Genomic DNA, 17875 nt, shown 5'->3' on the forward strand with positions numbered 1-17875 from the left:
TTCCACTCACCCTCTTGAATGACTGTGCCATTCGTACACTGGCGAATGCCTGGCCCAGCATGATGGGCCAGTTTCTCTCAGTGGATTAGAACGGCGTGTGTACTTCGCACAGGGCGTTAGAGGAGGTCACAGGCACAACTGCGGAGCATGCAATAGCTGAATGAGCTCAAGTGTCAAGCCTCTGGAACGGGTTCGACTCACCGGGTTGGTGGACAGCAGAGTAGATGTGTGTCGGCTACGTCGCCTGCTTCCCAATTTGACGACATGGTTGCTTCCGCCACACCTACTTGTGCGCACGTGAGTATTGCCACAGCCCGTTTTCTCTGTCTAGATTAGCATTTTCGTTGACCAGCGGAGGTGGTGCATCGCTCCTGGAAATACTGCAATAACAAGATGATGCGCGGAATGGGCAAAGCAAGCTCTGAATCCCATCTCCCTGTTCAAAAAAGCAATTTAATATGAAGTCTCCAGATAGGAGACATATCAGATATTAAACTGATAAGAACAGATACTACACTTGATCTTAGCCAAAAGGCCGAGAAGCGATGAAGAGGATAACTGACGGACTCAAGTACAGGCTTCTCGGTCTACCAACTCTCACAGTCGGTCATGTTACACCAAGCAGCGCTGCTCTTATGGACACTGAGACGGAGGAAACCTTGTCTGCTGACTTAACCATTCATTATTCACAAGCCTTCACATAAGCAGCTGCAGTCCAACAACTTTTGCAGTCTTCCTGCAGGATGAAAGACCAAGCGCCTGCTGCGGTCCCGGCCAGACTTGTGAAGAAAGCCAGAAGACCATAGTCAAGTCTTGCTCATTTGTGTTAATTGGTTTCAAGACTATCGCTCTTAATTTTTGACATACAAGCCAGGGAAGAGCGCGAACGCAGTTCCCCACTATCAGAAATTATGCAGTCGAGATTCCCACATTTGGAGAATTCGCAAGGGTCAATGCAGCCGCCAGTGCAATGGCTGCACCTCGCCCTGGGTGAACCACATTCTTGATCATGGTGTCACCCCTGCCAGGTAAGTATGCCTTCCTCAGCCTGGACACGGGGTCTTGCTTTTTTCCACTCACCCTCTTGAATGACTGTGCCATTCGTACACTGGCGAATGCCTGGCCCAGCATGATGGGCCAGTTTCTCTCAGTGGATTAGAACGGCGTGTGTACTTCGCACAGGGCGTTAGAGGAGGTCACAGGCACAACTGCGGAGCATGCAATAGCTGAATGAGCTCAAGTGTCAAGCCTCTGGAACGGGTTCGACTCACCGGGTTGGTGGACAGCAGAGTAGATGTGTGTCGGCAACGTCGCCTGCTTCCCAATTTGACGACATGGTTGCTTCCGCCACACCTACTTGTGCGCACGTGAGTATTGCCACAGCCCGTTTTCTCTGTCTAGATTAGCATTTTCATTGACCAGCGGAGGTGGTGCACCGCTCCTGGAAATACTGCAATACCAGGATGATGCGCAGAATGGGCAAAGTAAGCTCTGAATCCCATCTCCCTGTTCAAAAAAGCAATTTAATATGAAGTCTCCAGATAGGAGACATATCAGATATTAAACTGATAAGAACAGATACTACACTTGATCTTAGCCAAAAGGCCGAGAAGCGATGAAGAGGATAACTGACGGACTCAAGTACAGGCTTCTCGGTCTACCAACTCTCACAGTCGGTCATGTTACACCAAGCAGCGCTGCTCTTATGGACACTGAGACGGAGGAAACCTTGTCTGCTGACTTAACCATTCATTATTCACAAGCCTTCACATAAGCAGCTGCAGTCCAACAACTTTTGCAGTCTTCCTGCAGGATGAAAGACCAAGCGCCTGCTGCGGTCCCGGCCAGACTTGTGAAGAAAGCCAGAAGACCATAGTCAAGTCTTGCTCATTTGTGTTAATTGGTTTCAAGACTATCGCTCTTAATTATTGACATACAAGCCAGGGAAGAGCGCGAACGCAGTTCCCCACTATCAGAAATTATGCAGTCGAGATTCCCACATTTGGAGAATTCGCAATGGTCAATGCAGCCGCCAGTGCAATGGCTGCACCTCGCCCTGGGTGAACCACATTCTTGATCATGGTGTCACCCCTGCCAAGTAAGTATGCCTTCCTCAGCCTGGGCACGGGGTCTTGCTTTTTTCCACTCACCCTCTTGGATGACTGTGCTATTCGTACACTGGCGAATGCCTGGCCCAGCATGATGGGCCAGTTTCTCTCAGTGGATTAGAACGGCGTGTGTACTTCGCACAGGGCATTAGAGGAGGTCACAGGCACAACTGCGGAGCATGCAATAGCTGAATGAGCTCAAGTGTCAAGCCTCTGGAACGGGTTCGACTCACCGGATTGGTGGACAGCAGAGTAGATGTGTGTCGGCTACGTCGCCTGCTTCCCAATTTGACGACATGGTTGCTTCCGCCACACCTACTTGTGCGCACGTGAGTATTGCCACAGCCCGTTTTCTCTGTCTAGATTAGCATTTTCGTTGACCAGCGGAGGTGGTGCACCGCTCCTGGAAATACTGCAATAACAAGATGATGCGCGGAATGGGCAAAGCAAGCTCTGAATCCCATCTCCCTGTTCAAAAAAGCAATTTAATATGAAGTCTCCAGAATAGGAGACATATCAGATATTAAACTGATAAGAACAGATACTACACTTGATCTTAGCCAAAAGGCTGAGAAGCGATGAAGAGGATAACTGACGGACTCAAGTACAGGCTTCTCGGTCTACCCACTCTCACAGTCAGTCATGTTACACCAAGCAGCGCTGCTCTTATGGACACTGAGACGGAGGAAACCTTGTCTGCTGACTTAACCATTCATTATTCACAAGCCTTCACATAAGCAGCTGCAGTCCAACAACTTTTGCAGTCTTCCTGCAGGATGAAAGGCCAAGCGCCTGCTGCGGTCCCGGCCAGACTTGTGAAGAAAGCCAGAAGACCATAGTCAAGTCTTGCTCATTTGTGTTAATTGGTTTCAAGACTATCGCTCTTAATTATTGACATACAAGCCAGGGAAGAGCGCGAACGCAGTTCCCCACTATCAGAAATTATACAGTCGAGATTCCCACATTTGGAGAATTCGCAATGGTCAATGCAGCCGCCAGTGCAATGGCTGCACCTCGCCCTGGGTGAACCACATTCTTGATCATGGTGTCACCCCTGCCAGGTAAGTATGCCTTCCTCAGCCTGGACACGGGGGTCTTGCTTTTTTCCACTCACCCTCTTGAATGACTGTGCCATTCGTACACTGGCGAATGCCTGGCCCAGCATGATGGGCCAGTTTCTCTCAGTGGATTAGAACGGCGTGTGTACTTCGCACAGGGCGTTAGAGGAGGTCACAGGCACAACTGCGGAGCATGCAATAGCTGAATGAGCTCAAGTGTCAAGCCTCTGGAACGGGTTCGACTCACCGGGTTGGTGGACAGCAGAGTAGATGTGTGTCGGCAACGTCGCCTGCTTCCCAATTTGACGACATGGTTGCTTCCGCCGCACCTACTTGTGCGCACGTGAGTATTGCCACAGCCCGTTTTCTCTGTCTAGATTAGCATTTTCATTGACCAGCGGAGGTGGTGCACCGCTCCTGGAAATACTGCAATACCAGGATGATGCGCAGAATGGGCAAAGTAAGCTCTGAATCCCATCTCCCTGTTCAAAAAAGCAATTTAATATGAAGTCTCCAGATAGGAGACATATCAGATATTAAACTGATAAGAACAGATACTACACTTGATCTTAGCCAAAAGGCCGAGAAGCGATGAAGAGGATAACTGACGGACTCAAGTACAGGCTTCTCGGTCTACCAACTCTCACAGTCGGTCATGTTACACCAAGCAGCGCTGCTCTTATGGACACTGAGACGGAGGAAACCTTGTCTGCTGACTTAACCATTCATTATTCACAAGCCTTCACATAAGCAGCTGCAGTCCAACAACTTTTGCAGTCTTCCTGCAGGATGAAAGACCAAGCGCCTGCTGCGGTCCCGGCCAGACTTGTGAAGAAAGCCAGAAGACCATAGTCAAGTCTTGCTCATTTGTGTTAATTGGTTTCAAGACTATCGCTCTTAATTATTGACATACAAGCCAGGGAAGAGCGCGAACGCAGTTCCCCACTATCAGAAATTATGCAGTCGAGATTCCCACATTTGGAGAATTCGCAATGGTCAATGCAGCCGCCAGTGCAATGGCTGCACCTCGCCCTGGGTGAACCACATTCTTGATCATGGTGTCACCCCTGCCAAGTAAGTATGCCTTCCTCAGCCTGGGCACGGGGTCTTGCTTTTTTCCACTCACCCTCTTGGATGACTGTGCTATTCGTACACTGGCGAATGCCTGGCCCAGCATGATGGGCCAGTTTCTCTCAGTGGATTAGAACGGCGTGTGTACTTCGCACAGGGCATTAGAGGAGGTCACAGGCACAACTGCGGAGCATGCAATAGCTGAATGAGCTCAAGTGTCAAGCCTCTGGAACGGGTTCGACTCACCGGATTGGTGGACAGCAGAGTAGATGTGTGTCGGCTACGTCGCCTGCTTCCCAATTTGACGACATGGTTGCTTCCGCCACACCTACTTGTGCGCACGTGAGTATTGCCACAGCCCGTTTTCTCTGTCTAGATTAGCATTTTCGTTGACCAGCGGAGGTGGTGCACCGCTCCTGGAAATACTGCAATAACAAGATGATGCGCGGAATGGGCAAAGCAAGCTCTGAATCCCATCTCCCTGTTCAAAAAAGCAATTTAATATGAAGTCTCCAGAATAGGAGACATATCAGATATTAAACTGATAAGAACAGATACTACACTTGATCTTAGCCAAAAGGCTGAGAAGCGATGAAGAGGATAACTGACGGACTCAAGTACAGGCTTCTCGGTCTACCCACTCTCACAGTCAGTCATGTTACACCAAGCAGCGCTGCTCTTATGGACACTGAGACGGAGGAAACCTTGTCTGCTGACTTAACCATTCATTATTCACAAGCCTTCACATAAGCAGCTGCAGTCCAACAACTTTTGCAGTCTTCCTGCAGGATGAAAGGCCAAGCGCCTGCTGCGGTCCCGGCCAGACTTGTGAAGAAAGCCAGAAGACCATAGTCAAGTCTTGCTCATTTGTGTTAATTGGTTTCAAGACTATCGCTCTTAATTATTGACATACAAGCCAGGGAAGAGCGCGAACGCAGTTCCCCACTATCAGAAATTATGCAGTCGAGATTCCCACATTTGGAGAATTCGCAATGGTCAATGCAGCCGCCAGTGCAATGGCTGCACCTCGCCCTGGGTGAACCACATTCTTGATCATGGTGTCACCCCTGCCAGGTAAGTATGCCTTCCTCAGCCTGGACACGGGGTCTTGCTTTTTTCCACTCACCCTCTTGAATGACTGTGCCATTCGTACACTGGCGAATGCCTGGCCCAGCATGATGGGCCAGTTTCTCTCAGTGGATTAGAACGGCGTGTGTACTTCGCACAGGGCGTTAGAGGAGGTCACAGGCACAACTGCGGAGCATGCAATAGCTGAATGAGCTCAAGTGTCAAGCCTCTGGAACGGGTTCGACTCACCGGGTTGGTGGACAACAGAGTAGATGTGTGTCGGCAACGTCGCCTGCTTCCCAATTTGACGACATGGTTGCTTCCGCCACACCTACTTGTGCGCACGTGAGTATTGCCACAGCCCGTTTTCTCTGTCTAGATTAGCATTTTCGTTGACCAGCGGAGGTGGTGCACCGCTCCTGGAAATACTGCAATACCAGGATGATGCGCAGAATGGGCAAAGTAAGCTCTGAATCCCATCTCCCTGTTCAAAAAAGCAGTTTAATATGAAGTCTCCTGATAGGAGACATATCAGATATTAAACTGATAAGAACAGATACTACACTTGATCTTAGCCAAAAGGCCGAGAAGCGATGAAGAGGATAACTGACGGACTCAAGTACAGGCTTCTCAGTCTACCCACTCTCACAGTCGGTCATGTTACACCAAGCAGCGCTGCTCTTATGGACACTGAGACGGAGGAAACCTTGTCTGCTGACTTAACCATTCATTATTCACAAGCCTTCACATAAGCAGCTGCAGTCCAACAACTTTTGCAGTCTTCCTGCAGGATGAAAGACCAAGCACCTGCTGCGGTCCCGGCCAGACTTGTGAAGAAAGCCAGAAGACCATAGTCAAGTCTTGCTCATTTGTGTTAATTGGTTTCAAGACTATCGCTCTTAATTATTGACATACAAGCCAGGGAAGAGCACGAACGCAGTTCCCCACTATCAGAAATTATGCAGTCGAGATTCCCACATTTGGAGAATTCGCAATGGTCAATGCAGCCGCCAGTGCAATGGCTGCACCTCGCCCTGGGTGAACCACATTCTTGATCATGGTGTCACCCCTGCCAGGTAAGTATGCCTTCCTCAGCCTGGACACGGGGTCTTGCTTTTTTCCACTCACCCTCTTGAATGACTGTGCCATTCGTACACTGGCGAATGCCTGGCCCAGCATGATGGGCCAGTTTCTCTCAGTGGATTAGAACGGCGTGTGTACTTCGCACAGGGCGTTAGAGGAGGTCACAGGCACAACTGCGGAGCATGCAATAGCTGAATGAGCTCAAGTTTCAAGCCTCTGGAACGGGTTCGACTCACCGGGTTGGTGGACAGCAGAGTAGATGTGTGTCGGCAACGTCGCCTGCTTCCCAATTTGACGACATGGTTGCTTCCGCCACACCTACTTGTGCGCACGTGAGTATTGCCACAGCCCGTTTTCTCTGTCTAGATTAGCATTTTCATTGACCAGCGGAGGTGGTGCACCGCTCCTGGAAATACTGCAATACCAGGATGATGCGCAGAATGGGCAAAGTAAGCTCTGAATCCCATCTCCCTGTTCAAAAAAGCAATTTAATATGAAGTCTCCAGATAGGAGACATATCAGATATTAAACTGATAAGAACAGATACTACACTTGATCTTAGCCAAAAGGCCGAGAAGCGATGAAGAGGATAACTGACGGACTCAAGTACAGGCTTCTCGGTCTACCAACTCTCACAGTCGGTCATGTTACACCAAGCAGCGCTGCTCTTATGGACACTGAGACGGAGGAAACCTTGTCTGCTGACTTAACCATTCATTATTCACAAGCCTTCACATAAGCAGCTGCAGTCCAACAACTTTTGCAGTCTTCCTGCAGGATGAAAGACCAAGCGCCTGCTGCGGTCCCGGCCAGACTTGTGAAGAAAGCCAGAAGACCATAGTCAAGTCTTGCTCATTTGTGTTAATTGGTTTCAAGACTATCGCTCTTAATTATTGACATACAAGCCAGGGAAGAGCGCGAACGCAGTTCCCCACTATCAGAAATTATGCAGTCGAGATTCCCACATTTGGAGAATTCGCAATGGTCAATGCAGCCGCCAGTGCAATGGCTGCACCTCGCCCTGGGTGAACCACATTCTTGATCATGGTGTCACCCCTGCCAGGTAAGTATGCCTTCCTCAGCCTGGGCACGGGGTCTTGCTTTTTTCCACTCACCCTCTTGGATGACTGTGCTATTCGTACACTGGCGAATGCCTGGCCCAGCATGATGGGCCAGTTTCTCTCAGTGGATTAGAACGGCGTGTGTACTTCGCACAGGGCGTTAGAGGAGGTCACAGGCACAACTGCGGAGCATGCAATAGCTGAATGAGCTCAAGTGTCAAGCCTCTGGAACGGGTTCGACTCACCGGGTTGGTGGACAGCAGAGTAGATGTGTGTCGGCAACGTCGCCTGCTTCCCAATTTGACGACATGGTTGCTTCCGCCACACCTACTTGTGCGCACGTGAGTATTGCCACAGCCCGTTTTCTCTGTCTAGATTAGCATTTTCATTGACCAGCGGAGGTGGTGCACCGCTCCTGGATATACTGCAATAACAAGATGATGCGCGGAATGGGCAAAGCAAGCTCTGAATCCCATCTCCCTGTTCAAAAAAGCAATTTAATATGAAGTCTCCAGATAGGAGACATATCAGATATTAAACTGATAAGAACAGATACTACACTTGATCTTAGCCAAAAGGCTGAGAAGCGATGAAGAGGATAACTGACGGACTCAAGTACAGGCTTCTCGGTCTACCCACTCTCACAGTCAGTCATGTTACACCAAGCAGCGCTGCTCTTATGGACACTGAGACGGAGGAAACCTTGTCTGCTGACTTAACCATTCATTATTCACAAGCCTTCACATAAGCAGCTGCAGTCCAACAACTTTTGCAGTCTTCCTGCAGGATGAAAGACCAAGCGCCTGCTGCGGTCCCGGCCAGACTTGTGAAGAAAGCCAGAAGACCATAGTCAAGTCTTGCTCATTTGTGTTAATTGGTTTCAAGACTATCACTCTTAATTATTGACATACAAGCCAGGGAAGAGCGCAAACGCAGTTCCCCACTATCAGAAATTATGCAGTCGAGATTCCCACATTTGGAGAATTCGCAATGGTCAATGCAGCCGCCAGTGCAATGGCTGCACCTCGCCCTGGGTGAACCACATTCTTGATCATGGTGTCACCCCTGCCAGGTAAGTATGCCTTCCTCAGCCTGGGCACGGGGTCTTGCTTTTTTCCACTCACCCTCTTGGATGACTGTGCTATTCGTACACTGGCGAATGCCTGGCCCAGCATGATGGGCCAGTTTCTCTCAGTGGATTAGAACGGCGTGTGTACTTCGCACAGGGCATTAGAGGAGGTCACAGGCACAACTGCGGAGCATGCAATAGCTGAATGAGCTCAAGTGTCAAGCCTCTGGAACGGGTTCGACTCACCGGATTGGTGGACAGCAGAGTAGATGTGTGTCGGCTACGTCGCCTGCTTCCCAATTTGACGACATGGTTGCTTCCGCCACACCTACTTGTGCGCACGTGAGTATTGCCACAGCCCGTTTTCTCTGTCTAGATTAGCATTTTCGTTGACCAGCGGAGGTGGTGCACCGCTCCTGGAAATACTGCAATAACAAGATGATGCGCGGAATGGGCAAAGCAAGCTCTGAATCCCATCTCCCTGTTCAAAAAAGCAATTTAATATGAAGTCTCCAGAATAGGAGACATATCAGATATTAAACTGATAAGAACAGATACTACACTTGATCTTAGCCAAAAGGCTGAGAAGCGATGAAGAGGATAACTGACGGACTCAAGTACAGGCTTCTCGGTCTACCCTTTCTCACAGTCAGTCATGTTACACCAAGCAGCGCTGCTCTTATGGACACTGAGACGGAGGAAACCTTGTCTGCTGACTTAACCATTCATTATTCACAAGCCTTCACATAAGCAGCTGCAGTCCAACAACTTTTGCAGTCTTCCTGCAGGATGAAAGGCCAAGCGCCTGCTGCGGTCCCGGCCAGACTTGTGAAGAAAGCCAGAAGACCATAGTCAAGTCTTGCTCATTTGTGTTAATTGGTTTCAAGACTATCGCTCTTAATTATTGACATACAAGCCAGGGAAGAGCGCGAACGCAGTTCCCCACTATCAGAAATTATACAGTCGAGATTCCCACATTTGGAGAATTCGCAATGGTCAATGCAGCCGCCAGTGCAATGGCTGCACCTCGCCCTGGGTGAACCACATTCTTGATCATGGTGTCACCCCTGCCAGGTAAGTATGCCTTCCTCAGCCTGGACACGGGGTCTTGCTTTTTTCCACTCACCCTCTTGAATGACTGTGCCATTCGTACACTGGCGAATGCCTGGCCCAGCATGATGGGCCAGTTTCTCTCAGTGGATTAGAACGGCGTGTGTACTTCGCACAGGGCGTTAGAGGAGGTCACAGGCACAACTGCGGAGCATGCAATAGCTGAATGAGCTCAAGTGTCAAGCCTCTGGAACGGGTTCGACTCACCGGGTTGGTGGACAGCAGAGTAGATGTGTGTCGGCAACGTCGCCTGCTTCCCAATTTGACGACATGGTTGCTTCCGCCACACCTACTTGTGCGCACGTGAGTATTGCCACAGCCCGTTTTCTCTGTCTAGATTAGCATTTTCGTTGACCAGCGGAGGTGGTGCACCACTCCTGGATATACTGCAATACCAGGATGATGCGCGGAATGGGCAAAGCAAGCTCTGAATCCCATCTCCCTGTTCAAAAAAGCAGTTTAATATGAAGTCTCCTGATAGGAGACATATCAGATATTAAACTGATAAGAACAGATACTACACTTGATCTTAGCCAAAAGGCCGAGAAGCGATGAAGAGGATAACTGACGGACTCAAGTACAGGCTTCTCAGTCTACCCACTCTCACAGTCGGTCATGTTACACCAAGCAGCGCTGCTCTTATGGACACTGAGACGGAGGAAACCTTGTCTGCTGACTTAACCATTCATTATTCACAAGCCTTCACATAAGCAGCTGCAGTCCAACAACTTTTGCAGTCTTCCTGCAGGATGAAAGACCAAGCGCCTGCTGCGGTCCCGGCCAGACTTGTGAAGAAAGCCAGAAGACCATAGTCAAGTCTTGCTCATTTGTGTTAATTGGTTTCAAGACTATCGCTCTTAATTTTTGACATACAAGCCAGGGAAGAGCGCGAACGCAGTTCCCCACTATCAGAAATTATGCAGTCGAGATTCCCACATTTGGAGAATTCGCAAGGGTCAATGCAGCCGCCAGTGCAATGGCTGCACCTCGCCCTGGGTGAACCACATTCTTGATCATGGTGTCACCCCTGCCAGGTAAGTATGCCTTCCTCAGCCTGGACACGGGGTCTTGCTTTTTTCCACTCACCCTCTTGAATGACTGTGCCATTCGTACACTGGCGAATGCCTGGCCCAGCATGATGGGCCAGTTTCTCTCAGTGGATTAGAACGGCGTGTGTACTTCGCACAGGGCGTTAGAGGAGGTCACAGGCACAACTGCGGAGCATGCAATAGCTGAATGAGCTCAAGTGTCAAGCCTCTGGAACGGGTTCGACTCACCGGGTTGGTGGACAGCAGAGTAGATGTGTGTCGGCTACGTCGCCTGCTTCCCAATTTGACGACATGGTTGCTTCCGCCACACCTACTTGTGCGCACGTGAGTATTGCCACAGCCCGTTTTCTCTGTCTAGATTAGCATTTTCGTTGACCAGCGGAGGTGGTGCACCGCTCCTGGAAATACTGCAATAACAAGATGATGCGCGGAATGGGCAAAGCAAGCTCTGAATCCCATCTCCCTGTTCAAAAAAGCAATTTAATATGAAGTCTCCTGATAGGAGACATATCAGATATTAAACTGATAAGAACAGATACTACACTTGATCTTAGCCAAAAGGCCGAGAAGCGATGAAGAGGATAACTGACGGACTCAAGTACAGGCTTCTCGGTCTACCCACTCTCACAGTCGGTCATGTTACACCAAGCAGCGCTGCTCTTATGGACACTGAGACGGAGGAAACCTTGTCTGCTGACTTAACCATTCATTATTCACAAGCCTTCACATAAGCAGCTGCAGTCCAACAACTTTTGCAGTCTTCCTGCAGGATGAAAGGCCAAGCGCCTGCTGCGGTCCCGGCCAGACTTGTGAAGAAAGCCAGAAGACCATAGTCAAGTCTTGCTCATTTGTGTTAATTGGTTTCAAGACTATCGCTCTTAATTATTGACATACAAGCCAGGGAAGAGCACGAACGCAGTTCCCCACTATCAGAAATTATGCAGTCGAGATTCCCACATTTGGAGAATTCGCAATGGTCAATGCAGCCGCCAGTGCAATGGCTGCACCTCGCCCTGGGTGAACCACATTCTTGATCATGGTGTCACCCCTGCCAGGTAAGTATGCCTTCCTCAGCCTGGACACGGGGTCTTGCTTTTTTCCACTCACCCTCTTGAATGACTGTGCCATTCGTACACTGGCGAATGCCTGGCCCAGCATGATGGGCCAGTTTCTCTCAGTGGATTAGAACGGCGTGTGTACTTCGCACAGGGCGTTAGAGGAGGTCACAGGCACAACTGCGGAGCATGCAATAGCTGAATGAGCTCAAGTGTCAAGCCTCTGGAACGGGTTCGACTCACCGGGTTGGTGGACAGCAGAGTAGATGTGTGTCGGCAACGTCGCCTGCTTCACAATTTGACGACATGGTTGCTTCCGCCACACCTACTTGTGCGCACGTGAGTATTGCCACAGCCCGTTTTCTCTGTCTAGATTAGCATTTTCGTTGACCAGCGGAGGTGGTGCACCGCTCCTGGAAATACTGCAATACCAGGATGATGCGCAGAATGGGCAAAGTAAGCTCTGAATCCCATCTCCCTGTTCAAAAAAGCAATTTAATATGAAGTCTCCAGATAGGAGACATATCAGATATTAAACTGATAAGAACAGATACTACACTTGATCTTAGCCAAAAGGCTGAGAAGCGATGAAGAGGATAACTGACGGACTCAAGTACAGGCTTCTCGGTCTACCCACTCTCACAGTCGGTTATGTTACACCAAGCAGCGTTGCTCTTATGGACACTGAGACGGAGGAAACCTTGTCTGCTGACTTAACCATTCATTATTCACAAGCCTTCACATAAGCAGCTGCAGTCCAACAACTTTTGCAGTCTTCCTGCAGGATGAAAGGCCAAGCGCCTGCTGCGGTCCCGGCCAGACTTGTGAAGAAAGCCAGAAGACCATAGTCAAGTCTTGCTCATTTGTGTTAATTGGTTTCAAGACTATCGCTCTTAATTATTGACATACAAGCCAGGGAAGAGCACGAACGCAGTTCCCCACTATCAGAAATTATGCAGTCGAGATTCCCACATTTGGAGAATTCGCAATGGTCAATGCAGCCGCCAGTGCAATGGCTGCACCTCGCCCTGGGTGAACCACATTCTTGATCATGGTGTCACCCCTGCCAGGTAAGTATGCCTTCCTCAGCCTGGACACGGGGTCTTGCTTTTTTCCACTCACCCTCTTGAATGACTGTGCCATTCGTACACTGGCGAATGCCTGGCCCAGCATGATGGGCCAGTTTCTCTCAGTGGATTAGAACGGCGTGTGTACTTCGCACAGGGCGTTAGAGGAGGTCACAGGCACAACTGCGGAGCATGCAATAGCTGAATGAGCTCAAGTGTCAAGCCTCTGGAACGGGTTCGACTCACCGGGTTGGTGGACAGCAGAGTAGATGTGTGTCGGCAACGTCGCCTGCTTCCCAATTTGACGACATGGTTGCTTCCGCCACACCTACTTGTGCGCACGTGAGTATTGCCACAGCCCGTTTTCTCTGTCTAGATTAGCATTTTCGTTGACCAGCGGAGGTGGTGCACCGCTCCTGGAAATACTGCAATACCAGGATGATGCGCAGAATGGGCAAAGTAAGCTCTGAATCCCATCTCCCTGTTCAAAAAAGCAATTTAATATGAAGTCTCCAGATAGGAGACATATCAGATATTAAACTGATAAGAACAGATACTACACTTGATCTTAGCCAAAAGGCCGAGAAGCGATGAAGAGGATAACTGACGGACTCAAGTACAGGCTTCTCGGTCTACCAACTCTCACAGTCGGTCATGTTACAACAAGCAGCGCTGCTCTTATGGACACTGAGACGGAGGAAACCTTGTCTGCTGACTTAACCATTCATTATTCACAAGCCTTCACATAAGCAGCTGCAGTCCAACAACTTTTGCAGTCTTCCTGCAGGATGAAAGACCAAGCGCCTGCTGCGGTCCCGGCCAGACTTGTGAAGAAAGCCAGAAGACCATAGTCAAGTCTTGCTCATTTGTGTTAATTGGTTTCAAGACTATCGCTCTTAATTTTTGACATACAAGCCAGGGAAGAGCGCGAACGCAGTTCCCCACTATCAGAAATTATGCAGTCGAGATTCCCACATTTGGAGAATTCGCAAGGGTCAATGCAGCCGCCAGTGCAATGGCTGCACCTCGCCCTGGGTGAACCACATTCTTGATCATGGTGTCACCCCTGCCAGGTAAGTATGCCTTCCTCAGCCTGGACACAGGGTCTTGCTTTTTTCCACTCACCCTCTTGAATGACTGTGCCATTCGTACACTGGCGAATGCCTGGCCCAGCATGATGGGCCAGTTTCTCTCAGTGGATTAGAACGGCGTGTGTACTTCGCACAGGGCATTAGAGGAGGTCACAGGCACAACTGCGGAGCATGCAATAGCTGAATGAGCTCAAGTGTCAAGCCTCTGGAACGGGTTCGACTCACCGGATTGGTGGACAGCAGAGTAGATGTGTGTCGGCTACGTCGCCTGCTTCCCAATTTGACGACATGGTTGCTTCCGCCACACCTACTTGTGCGCACGTGAGTATTGCCACAGCCCGTTTTCTCTGTCTAGATTAGCATTTTCGTTGACCAGCGGAGGTGGTGCACCGCTCCTGGAAATACTGCAATAACAAGATGATGCGCGGAATGGGCAAAGCAAGCTCTGAATCCCATCTCCCTGTTCAAAAAAGCAATTTAATATGAAGTCTCCAGAATAGGAGACATATCAGATATTAAACTGATAAGAACAGATACTACACTTGATCTTAGCCAAAAGGCTGAGAAGCGATGAAGAGGATAACTGACGGACTCAAGTACAGGCTTCTCGGTCTACCCTTTCTCACAGTCAGTCATGTTACACCAAGCAGCGCTGCTCTTATGGACACTGAGACGGAGGAAACCTTGTCTGCTGACTTAACCATTCATTATTCACAAGCCTTCACATAAGCAGCTGCAGTCCAACAACTTTTGCAGTCTTCCTGCAGGATGAAAGGCCAAGCGCCTGCTGCGGTCCCGGCCAGACTTGTGAAGAAAGCCAGAAGACCATAGTCAAGTCTTGCTCATTTGTGTTAATTGGTTTCAAGACTATCGCTCTTAATTATTGACATACAAGCCAGGGAAGAGCGCGAACGCAGTTCCCCACTATCAGAAATTATACAGTCGAGATTCCCACATTTGGAGAATTCGCAATGGTCAATGCAGCCGCCAGTGCAATGGCTGCACCTCGCCCTGGGTGAACCACATTCTTGATCATGGTGTCACCCCTGCCAGGTAAGTATGCCTTCCTCAGCCTGGACACGGGGTCTTGCTTTTTTCCACTCACCCTCTTGAATGACTGTGCCATTCGTACACTGGCGAATGCCTGGCCCAGCATGATGGGCCAGTTTCTCTCAGTGGATTAGAACGGCGTGTGTACTTCGCACAGGGCGTTAGAGGAGGTCACAGGCACAACTGCGGAGCATGCAATAGCTGAATGAGCTCAAGTGTCAAGCCTCTGGAACGGGTTCGACTCACCGGGTTGGTGGACAGCAGAGTAGATGTGTGTCGGCAACGTCGCCTGCTTCCCAATTTGACGACATGGTTGCTTCCGCCACACCTACTTGTGCGCACGTGAGTATTGCCACAGCCCGTTTTCTCTGTCTAGATTAGCATTTTCGTTGACCAGCGGAGGTGGTGCACCACTCCTGGATATACTGCAATACCAGGATGATGCGCGGAATGGGCAAAGCAAGCTCTGAATCCCATCTCCCTGTTCAAAAAAGCAGTTTAATATGAAGTCTCCTGATAGGAGACATATCAGATATTAAACTGATAAGAACAGATACTACACTTGATCTTAGCCAAAAGGCCGAGAAGCGATGAAGAGGATAACTGACGGACTCAAGTACAGGCTTCTCAGTCTACCCACTCTCACAGTCGGTCATGTTACACCAAGCAGCGCTGCTCTTATGGACACTGAGACGGAGGAAACCTTGTCTGCTGACTTAACCATTCATTATTCACAAGCCTTCACATAAGCAGCTGCAGTCCAACAACTTTTGCAGTCTTCCTGCAGGATGAAAGACCAAGCGCCTGCTGCGGTCCCGGCCAGACTTGTGAAGAAAGCCAGAAGACCATAGTCAAGTCTTGCTCATTTGTGTTAATTGGTTTCAAGACTATCGCTCTTAATTTTTGACATACAAGCCAGGGAAGAGCGCGAACGCAGTTCCCCACTATCAGAAATTATGCAGTCGAGATTCCCACATTTGGAGAATTCGCAAGGGTCAATGCAGCCGCCAGTGCAATGGCTGCACCTCGCCCTGGGTGAACCACATTCTTGATCATGGTGTCACCCCTGCCAGGTAAGTATGCCTTCCTCAGCCTGGACACGGGGTCTTGCTTTTTTCCACTCACCCTCTTGAATGACTGTGCCATTCGTACACTGGCGAATGCCTGGCCCAGCATGATGGGCCAGTTTCTCTCAGTGGATTAGAACGGCGTGTGTACTTCGCACAGGGCGTTAGAGGAGGTCACAGGCACAACTGCGGAGCATGCAATAGCTGAATGAGCTCAAGTGTCAAGCCTCTGGAACGGGTTCGACTCACCGGGTTGGTGGACAGCAGAGTAGATGTGTGTCGGCTACGTCGCCTGCTTCCCAATTTGACGACATGGTTGCTTCCGCCACACCTACTTGTGCGCACGTGAGTATTGCCACAGCCCGTTTTCTCTGTCTAGATTAGCATTTTCGTTGACCAGCGGAGGTGGTGCACCGCTCCTGGAAATACTGCAATAACAAGATGATGCGCGGAATGGGCAAAGCAAGCTCTGAATCCCATCTCCCTGTTCAAAAAAGCAATTTAATATGAAGTCTCCTGATAGGAGACATATCAGATATTAAACTGATAAGAACAGATACTACACTTGATCTTAGCCAAAAGGCCGAGAAGCGATGAAGAGGATAACTGACGGACTCAAGTACAGGCTTCTCGGTCTACCCACTCTCACAGTCGGTCATGTTACACCAAGCAGCGCTGCTCTTATGGACACTGAGACGGAGGAAACCTTGTCTGCTGACTTAACCATTCATTATTCACAAGCCTTCACATAAGCAGCTGCAGTCCAACAACTTTTGCAGTCTTCCTGCAGGATGAAAGGCCAAGCGCCTGCTGCGGTCCCGGCCAGACTTGTGAAGAAAGCCAGAAGACCATAGTCAAGTCTTGCTCATTTGTGTTAATTGGTTTCAAGACTATCGCTCTTAATTATTGACATACAAGCCAGGGAAGAGCACGAACGCAGTTCCCCACTATCAGAAATTATGCAGTCGAGATTCCCACATTTGGAGAATTCGCAATGGTCAATGCAGCCGCCAGTGCAATGGCTGCACCTCGCCCTGGGTGAACCACATTCTTGATCATGGTGTCACCCCTGCCAGGTAAGTATGCCTTCCTCAGCCTGGACACGGGGTCTTGCTTTTTTCCACTCACCCTCTTGAATGACTGTGCCATTCGTACACTGGCGAATGCCTGGCCCAGCATGATGGGCCAGTTTCTCTCAGTGGATTAGAACGGCGTGTGTACTTCGCACAGGGCGTTAGAGGAGGTCACAGGCACAACTGCGGAGCATGCAATAGCTGAATGAGCTCAAGTGTCAAGCCTCTGGAACGGGTTCGACTCACCGGGTTGGTGGACAGCAGAGTAGATGTGTGTCGGCAACGTCGCCTGCTTCACAATTTGACGACATGGTTGCTTCCGCCACACCTACTTGTGCGCACGTGAGTATTGCCACAGCCCGTTTTCTCTGTCTAGATTAGCATTTTCGTTGACCAGCGGAGGTGGTGCACCGCTCCTGGAAATACTGCAATACCAGGATGATGCGCAGAATGGGCAAAGTAAGCTCTGAATCCCATCTCCCTGTTCAAAAAAGCAATTTAATATGAAGTCTCCAGATAGGAGACATATCAGATATTAAACTGATAAGAACAGATACTACACTTGATCTTAGCCAAAAGGCTGAGAAGCGATGAAGAGGATAACTGACGGACTCAAGTACAGGCTTCTCGGTCTACCCACTCTCACAGTCGGTTATGTTACACCAAGCAGCGTTGCTCTTATGGACACTGAGACGGAGGAAACCTTGTCTGCTGACTTAACCATTCATTATTCACAAGCCTTCACATAAGCAGCTGCAGTCCAACAACTTTTGCAGTCTTCCTGCAGGATGAAAG

At 49.6% G+C, this 17875-nt stretch overlaps 33 non-coding genes across 33 annotated transcripts; all 33 read right to left on the reverse strand.

Moving 5' to 3' along the window:
• Window positions 1-355: 355 nt before the first annotated feature.
• LOC147154456 (U2 spliceosomal RNA) lies at window positions 356-547 on the reverse strand. The gene has a single exon (XR_015093260.1). It is a non-coding gene; the product is annotated as a U2 spliceosomal RNA (small nuclear RNA).
• Window positions 548-871: 324 nt separating this feature from the next.
• LOC147154457 (U1 spliceosomal RNA) lies at window positions 872-1036 on the reverse strand. The gene has a single exon (XR_015093192.1). It is a non-coding gene; the product is annotated as a U1 spliceosomal RNA (small nuclear RNA).
• A 389-nt stretch (window positions 1037-1425) lies between these two features.
• LOC147154458 (U2 spliceosomal RNA) lies at window positions 1426-1617 on the reverse strand. Its single transcript, XR_015093277.1, has one exon. It is a non-coding gene; the product is annotated as a U2 spliceosomal RNA (small nuclear RNA).
• A 324-nt stretch (window positions 1618-1941) lies between these two features.
• Window positions 1942-2106, reverse strand: LOC147154459 (U1 spliceosomal RNA). Its single transcript, XR_015093156.1, has one exon. It is a non-coding gene; the product is annotated as a U1 spliceosomal RNA (small nuclear RNA).
• Window positions 2107-2495: 389 nt separating this feature from the next.
• On the reverse strand, window positions 2496-2688 carry LOC147154460 (U2 spliceosomal RNA). The gene has a single exon (XR_015093325.1). It is a non-coding gene; the product is annotated as a U2 spliceosomal RNA (small nuclear RNA).
• Window positions 2689-3012: 324 nt separating this feature from the next.
• Window positions 3013-3177, reverse strand: LOC147154461 (U1 spliceosomal RNA). Its single transcript, XR_015093162.1, has one exon. It is a non-coding gene; the product is annotated as a U1 spliceosomal RNA (small nuclear RNA).
• A 390-nt stretch (window positions 3178-3567) lies between these two features.
• Window positions 3568-3759, reverse strand: LOC147154462 (U2 spliceosomal RNA). Its single transcript, XR_015093278.1, has one exon. It is a non-coding gene; the product is annotated as a U2 spliceosomal RNA (small nuclear RNA).
• A 324-nt stretch (window positions 3760-4083) lies between these two features.
• On the reverse strand, window positions 4084-4248 carry LOC147154463 (U1 spliceosomal RNA). The gene has a single exon (XR_015093157.1). It is a non-coding gene; the product is annotated as a U1 spliceosomal RNA (small nuclear RNA).
• Window positions 4249-4637: 389 nt separating this feature from the next.
• Window positions 4638-4830, reverse strand: LOC147154464 (U2 spliceosomal RNA). Its single transcript, XR_015093326.1, has one exon. It is a non-coding gene; the product is annotated as a U2 spliceosomal RNA (small nuclear RNA).
• A 324-nt stretch (window positions 4831-5154) lies between these two features.
• Window positions 5155-5319, reverse strand: LOC147154465 (U1 spliceosomal RNA). The gene has a single exon (XR_015093131.1). It is a non-coding gene; the product is annotated as a U1 spliceosomal RNA (small nuclear RNA).
• A 389-nt stretch (window positions 5320-5708) lies between these two features.
• Window positions 5709-5900, reverse strand: LOC147154466 (U2 spliceosomal RNA). The gene has a single exon (XR_015093259.1). It is a non-coding gene; the product is annotated as a U2 spliceosomal RNA (small nuclear RNA).
• Window positions 5901-6224: 324 nt separating this feature from the next.
• LOC147154467 (U1 spliceosomal RNA) lies at window positions 6225-6389 on the reverse strand. The gene has a single exon (XR_015093177.1). It is a non-coding gene; the product is annotated as a U1 spliceosomal RNA (small nuclear RNA).
• Window positions 6390-6778: 389 nt separating this feature from the next.
• LOC147154468 (U2 spliceosomal RNA) lies at window positions 6779-6970 on the reverse strand. Its single transcript, XR_015093279.1, has one exon. It is a non-coding gene; the product is annotated as a U2 spliceosomal RNA (small nuclear RNA).
• A 324-nt stretch (window positions 6971-7294) lies between these two features.
• LOC147154469 (U1 spliceosomal RNA) lies at window positions 7295-7459 on the reverse strand. The gene has a single exon (XR_015093132.1). It is a non-coding gene; the product is annotated as a U1 spliceosomal RNA (small nuclear RNA).
• Window positions 7460-7848: 389 nt separating this feature from the next.
• LOC147154470 (U2 spliceosomal RNA) lies at window positions 7849-8040 on the reverse strand. Its single transcript, XR_015093306.1, has one exon. It is a non-coding gene; the product is annotated as a U2 spliceosomal RNA (small nuclear RNA).
• A 324-nt stretch (window positions 8041-8364) lies between these two features.
• Window positions 8365-8529, reverse strand: LOC147154471 (U1 spliceosomal RNA). Its single transcript, XR_015093149.1, has one exon. It is a non-coding gene; the product is annotated as a U1 spliceosomal RNA (small nuclear RNA).
• A 389-nt stretch (window positions 8530-8918) lies between these two features.
• Window positions 8919-9111, reverse strand: LOC147154472 (U2 spliceosomal RNA). Its single transcript, XR_015093327.1, has one exon. It is a non-coding gene; the product is annotated as a U2 spliceosomal RNA (small nuclear RNA).
• A 324-nt stretch (window positions 9112-9435) lies between these two features.
• On the reverse strand, window positions 9436-9600 carry LOC147154473 (U1 spliceosomal RNA). The gene has a single exon (XR_015093163.1). It is a non-coding gene; the product is annotated as a U1 spliceosomal RNA (small nuclear RNA).
• Window positions 9601-9989: 389 nt separating this feature from the next.
• LOC147154474 (U2 spliceosomal RNA) lies at window positions 9990-10181 on the reverse strand. The gene has a single exon (XR_015093205.1). It is a non-coding gene; the product is annotated as a U2 spliceosomal RNA (small nuclear RNA).
• Window positions 10182-10505: 324 nt separating this feature from the next.
• On the reverse strand, window positions 10506-10670 carry LOC147154475 (U1 spliceosomal RNA). Its single transcript, XR_015093203.1, has one exon. It is a non-coding gene; the product is annotated as a U1 spliceosomal RNA (small nuclear RNA).
• Window positions 10671-11059: 389 nt separating this feature from the next.
• LOC147154476 (U2 spliceosomal RNA) lies at window positions 11060-11251 on the reverse strand. The gene has a single exon (XR_015093254.1). It is a non-coding gene; the product is annotated as a U2 spliceosomal RNA (small nuclear RNA).
• Window positions 11252-11575: 324 nt separating this feature from the next.
• On the reverse strand, window positions 11576-11740 carry LOC147154477 (U1 spliceosomal RNA). The gene has a single exon (XR_015093178.1). It is a non-coding gene; the product is annotated as a U1 spliceosomal RNA (small nuclear RNA).
• A 389-nt stretch (window positions 11741-12129) lies between these two features.
• LOC147154478 (U2 spliceosomal RNA) lies at window positions 12130-12321 on the reverse strand. The gene has a single exon (XR_015093310.1). It is a non-coding gene; the product is annotated as a U2 spliceosomal RNA (small nuclear RNA).
• A 324-nt stretch (window positions 12322-12645) lies between these two features.
• LOC147154479 (U1 spliceosomal RNA) lies at window positions 12646-12810 on the reverse strand. Its single transcript, XR_015093179.1, has one exon. It is a non-coding gene; the product is annotated as a U1 spliceosomal RNA (small nuclear RNA).
• A 389-nt stretch (window positions 12811-13199) lies between these two features.
• Window positions 13200-13391, reverse strand: LOC147154480 (U2 spliceosomal RNA). Its single transcript, XR_015093280.1, has one exon. It is a non-coding gene; the product is annotated as a U2 spliceosomal RNA (small nuclear RNA).
• Window positions 13392-13715: 324 nt separating this feature from the next.
• Window positions 13716-13880, reverse strand: LOC147154481 (U1 spliceosomal RNA). Its single transcript, XR_015093214.1, has one exon. It is a non-coding gene; the product is annotated as a U1 spliceosomal RNA (small nuclear RNA).
• A 389-nt stretch (window positions 13881-14269) lies between these two features.
• Window positions 14270-14462, reverse strand: LOC147154482 (U2 spliceosomal RNA). The gene has a single exon (XR_015093328.1). It is a non-coding gene; the product is annotated as a U2 spliceosomal RNA (small nuclear RNA).
• Window positions 14463-14786: 324 nt separating this feature from the next.
• LOC147154483 (U1 spliceosomal RNA) lies at window positions 14787-14951 on the reverse strand. Its single transcript, XR_015093164.1, has one exon. It is a non-coding gene; the product is annotated as a U1 spliceosomal RNA (small nuclear RNA).
• Window positions 14952-15340: 389 nt separating this feature from the next.
• On the reverse strand, window positions 15341-15532 carry LOC147154484 (U2 spliceosomal RNA). Its single transcript, XR_015093206.1, has one exon. It is a non-coding gene; the product is annotated as a U2 spliceosomal RNA (small nuclear RNA).
• A 324-nt stretch (window positions 15533-15856) lies between these two features.
• Window positions 15857-16021, reverse strand: LOC147154485 (U1 spliceosomal RNA). Its single transcript, XR_015093225.1, has one exon. It is a non-coding gene; the product is annotated as a U1 spliceosomal RNA (small nuclear RNA).
• Window positions 16022-16410: 389 nt separating this feature from the next.
• LOC147154486 (U2 spliceosomal RNA) lies at window positions 16411-16602 on the reverse strand. Its single transcript, XR_015093255.1, has one exon. It is a non-coding gene; the product is annotated as a U2 spliceosomal RNA (small nuclear RNA).
• Window positions 16603-16926: 324 nt separating this feature from the next.
• Window positions 16927-17091, reverse strand: LOC147154487 (U1 spliceosomal RNA). The gene has a single exon (XR_015093181.1). It is a non-coding gene; the product is annotated as a U1 spliceosomal RNA (small nuclear RNA).
• Window positions 17092-17480: 389 nt separating this feature from the next.
• Window positions 17481-17672, reverse strand: LOC147154488 (U2 spliceosomal RNA). The gene has a single exon (XR_015093312.1). It is a non-coding gene; the product is annotated as a U2 spliceosomal RNA (small nuclear RNA).
• Window positions 17673-17875: the final 203 nt, after the last annotated feature.

This window comes from Leptonotus elevatus, unplaced genomic scaffold, assembly GCF_054856555.1.
Source record: "Leptonotus elevatus isolate MCC_2025b unplaced genomic scaffold, RoL_Lele_1.0 HiC_scaffold_65, whole genome shotgun sequence".
NCBI lineage: Eukaryota > Metazoa > Chordata > Actinopteri > Syngnathiformes > Syngnathidae > Leptonotus > Leptonotus elevatus.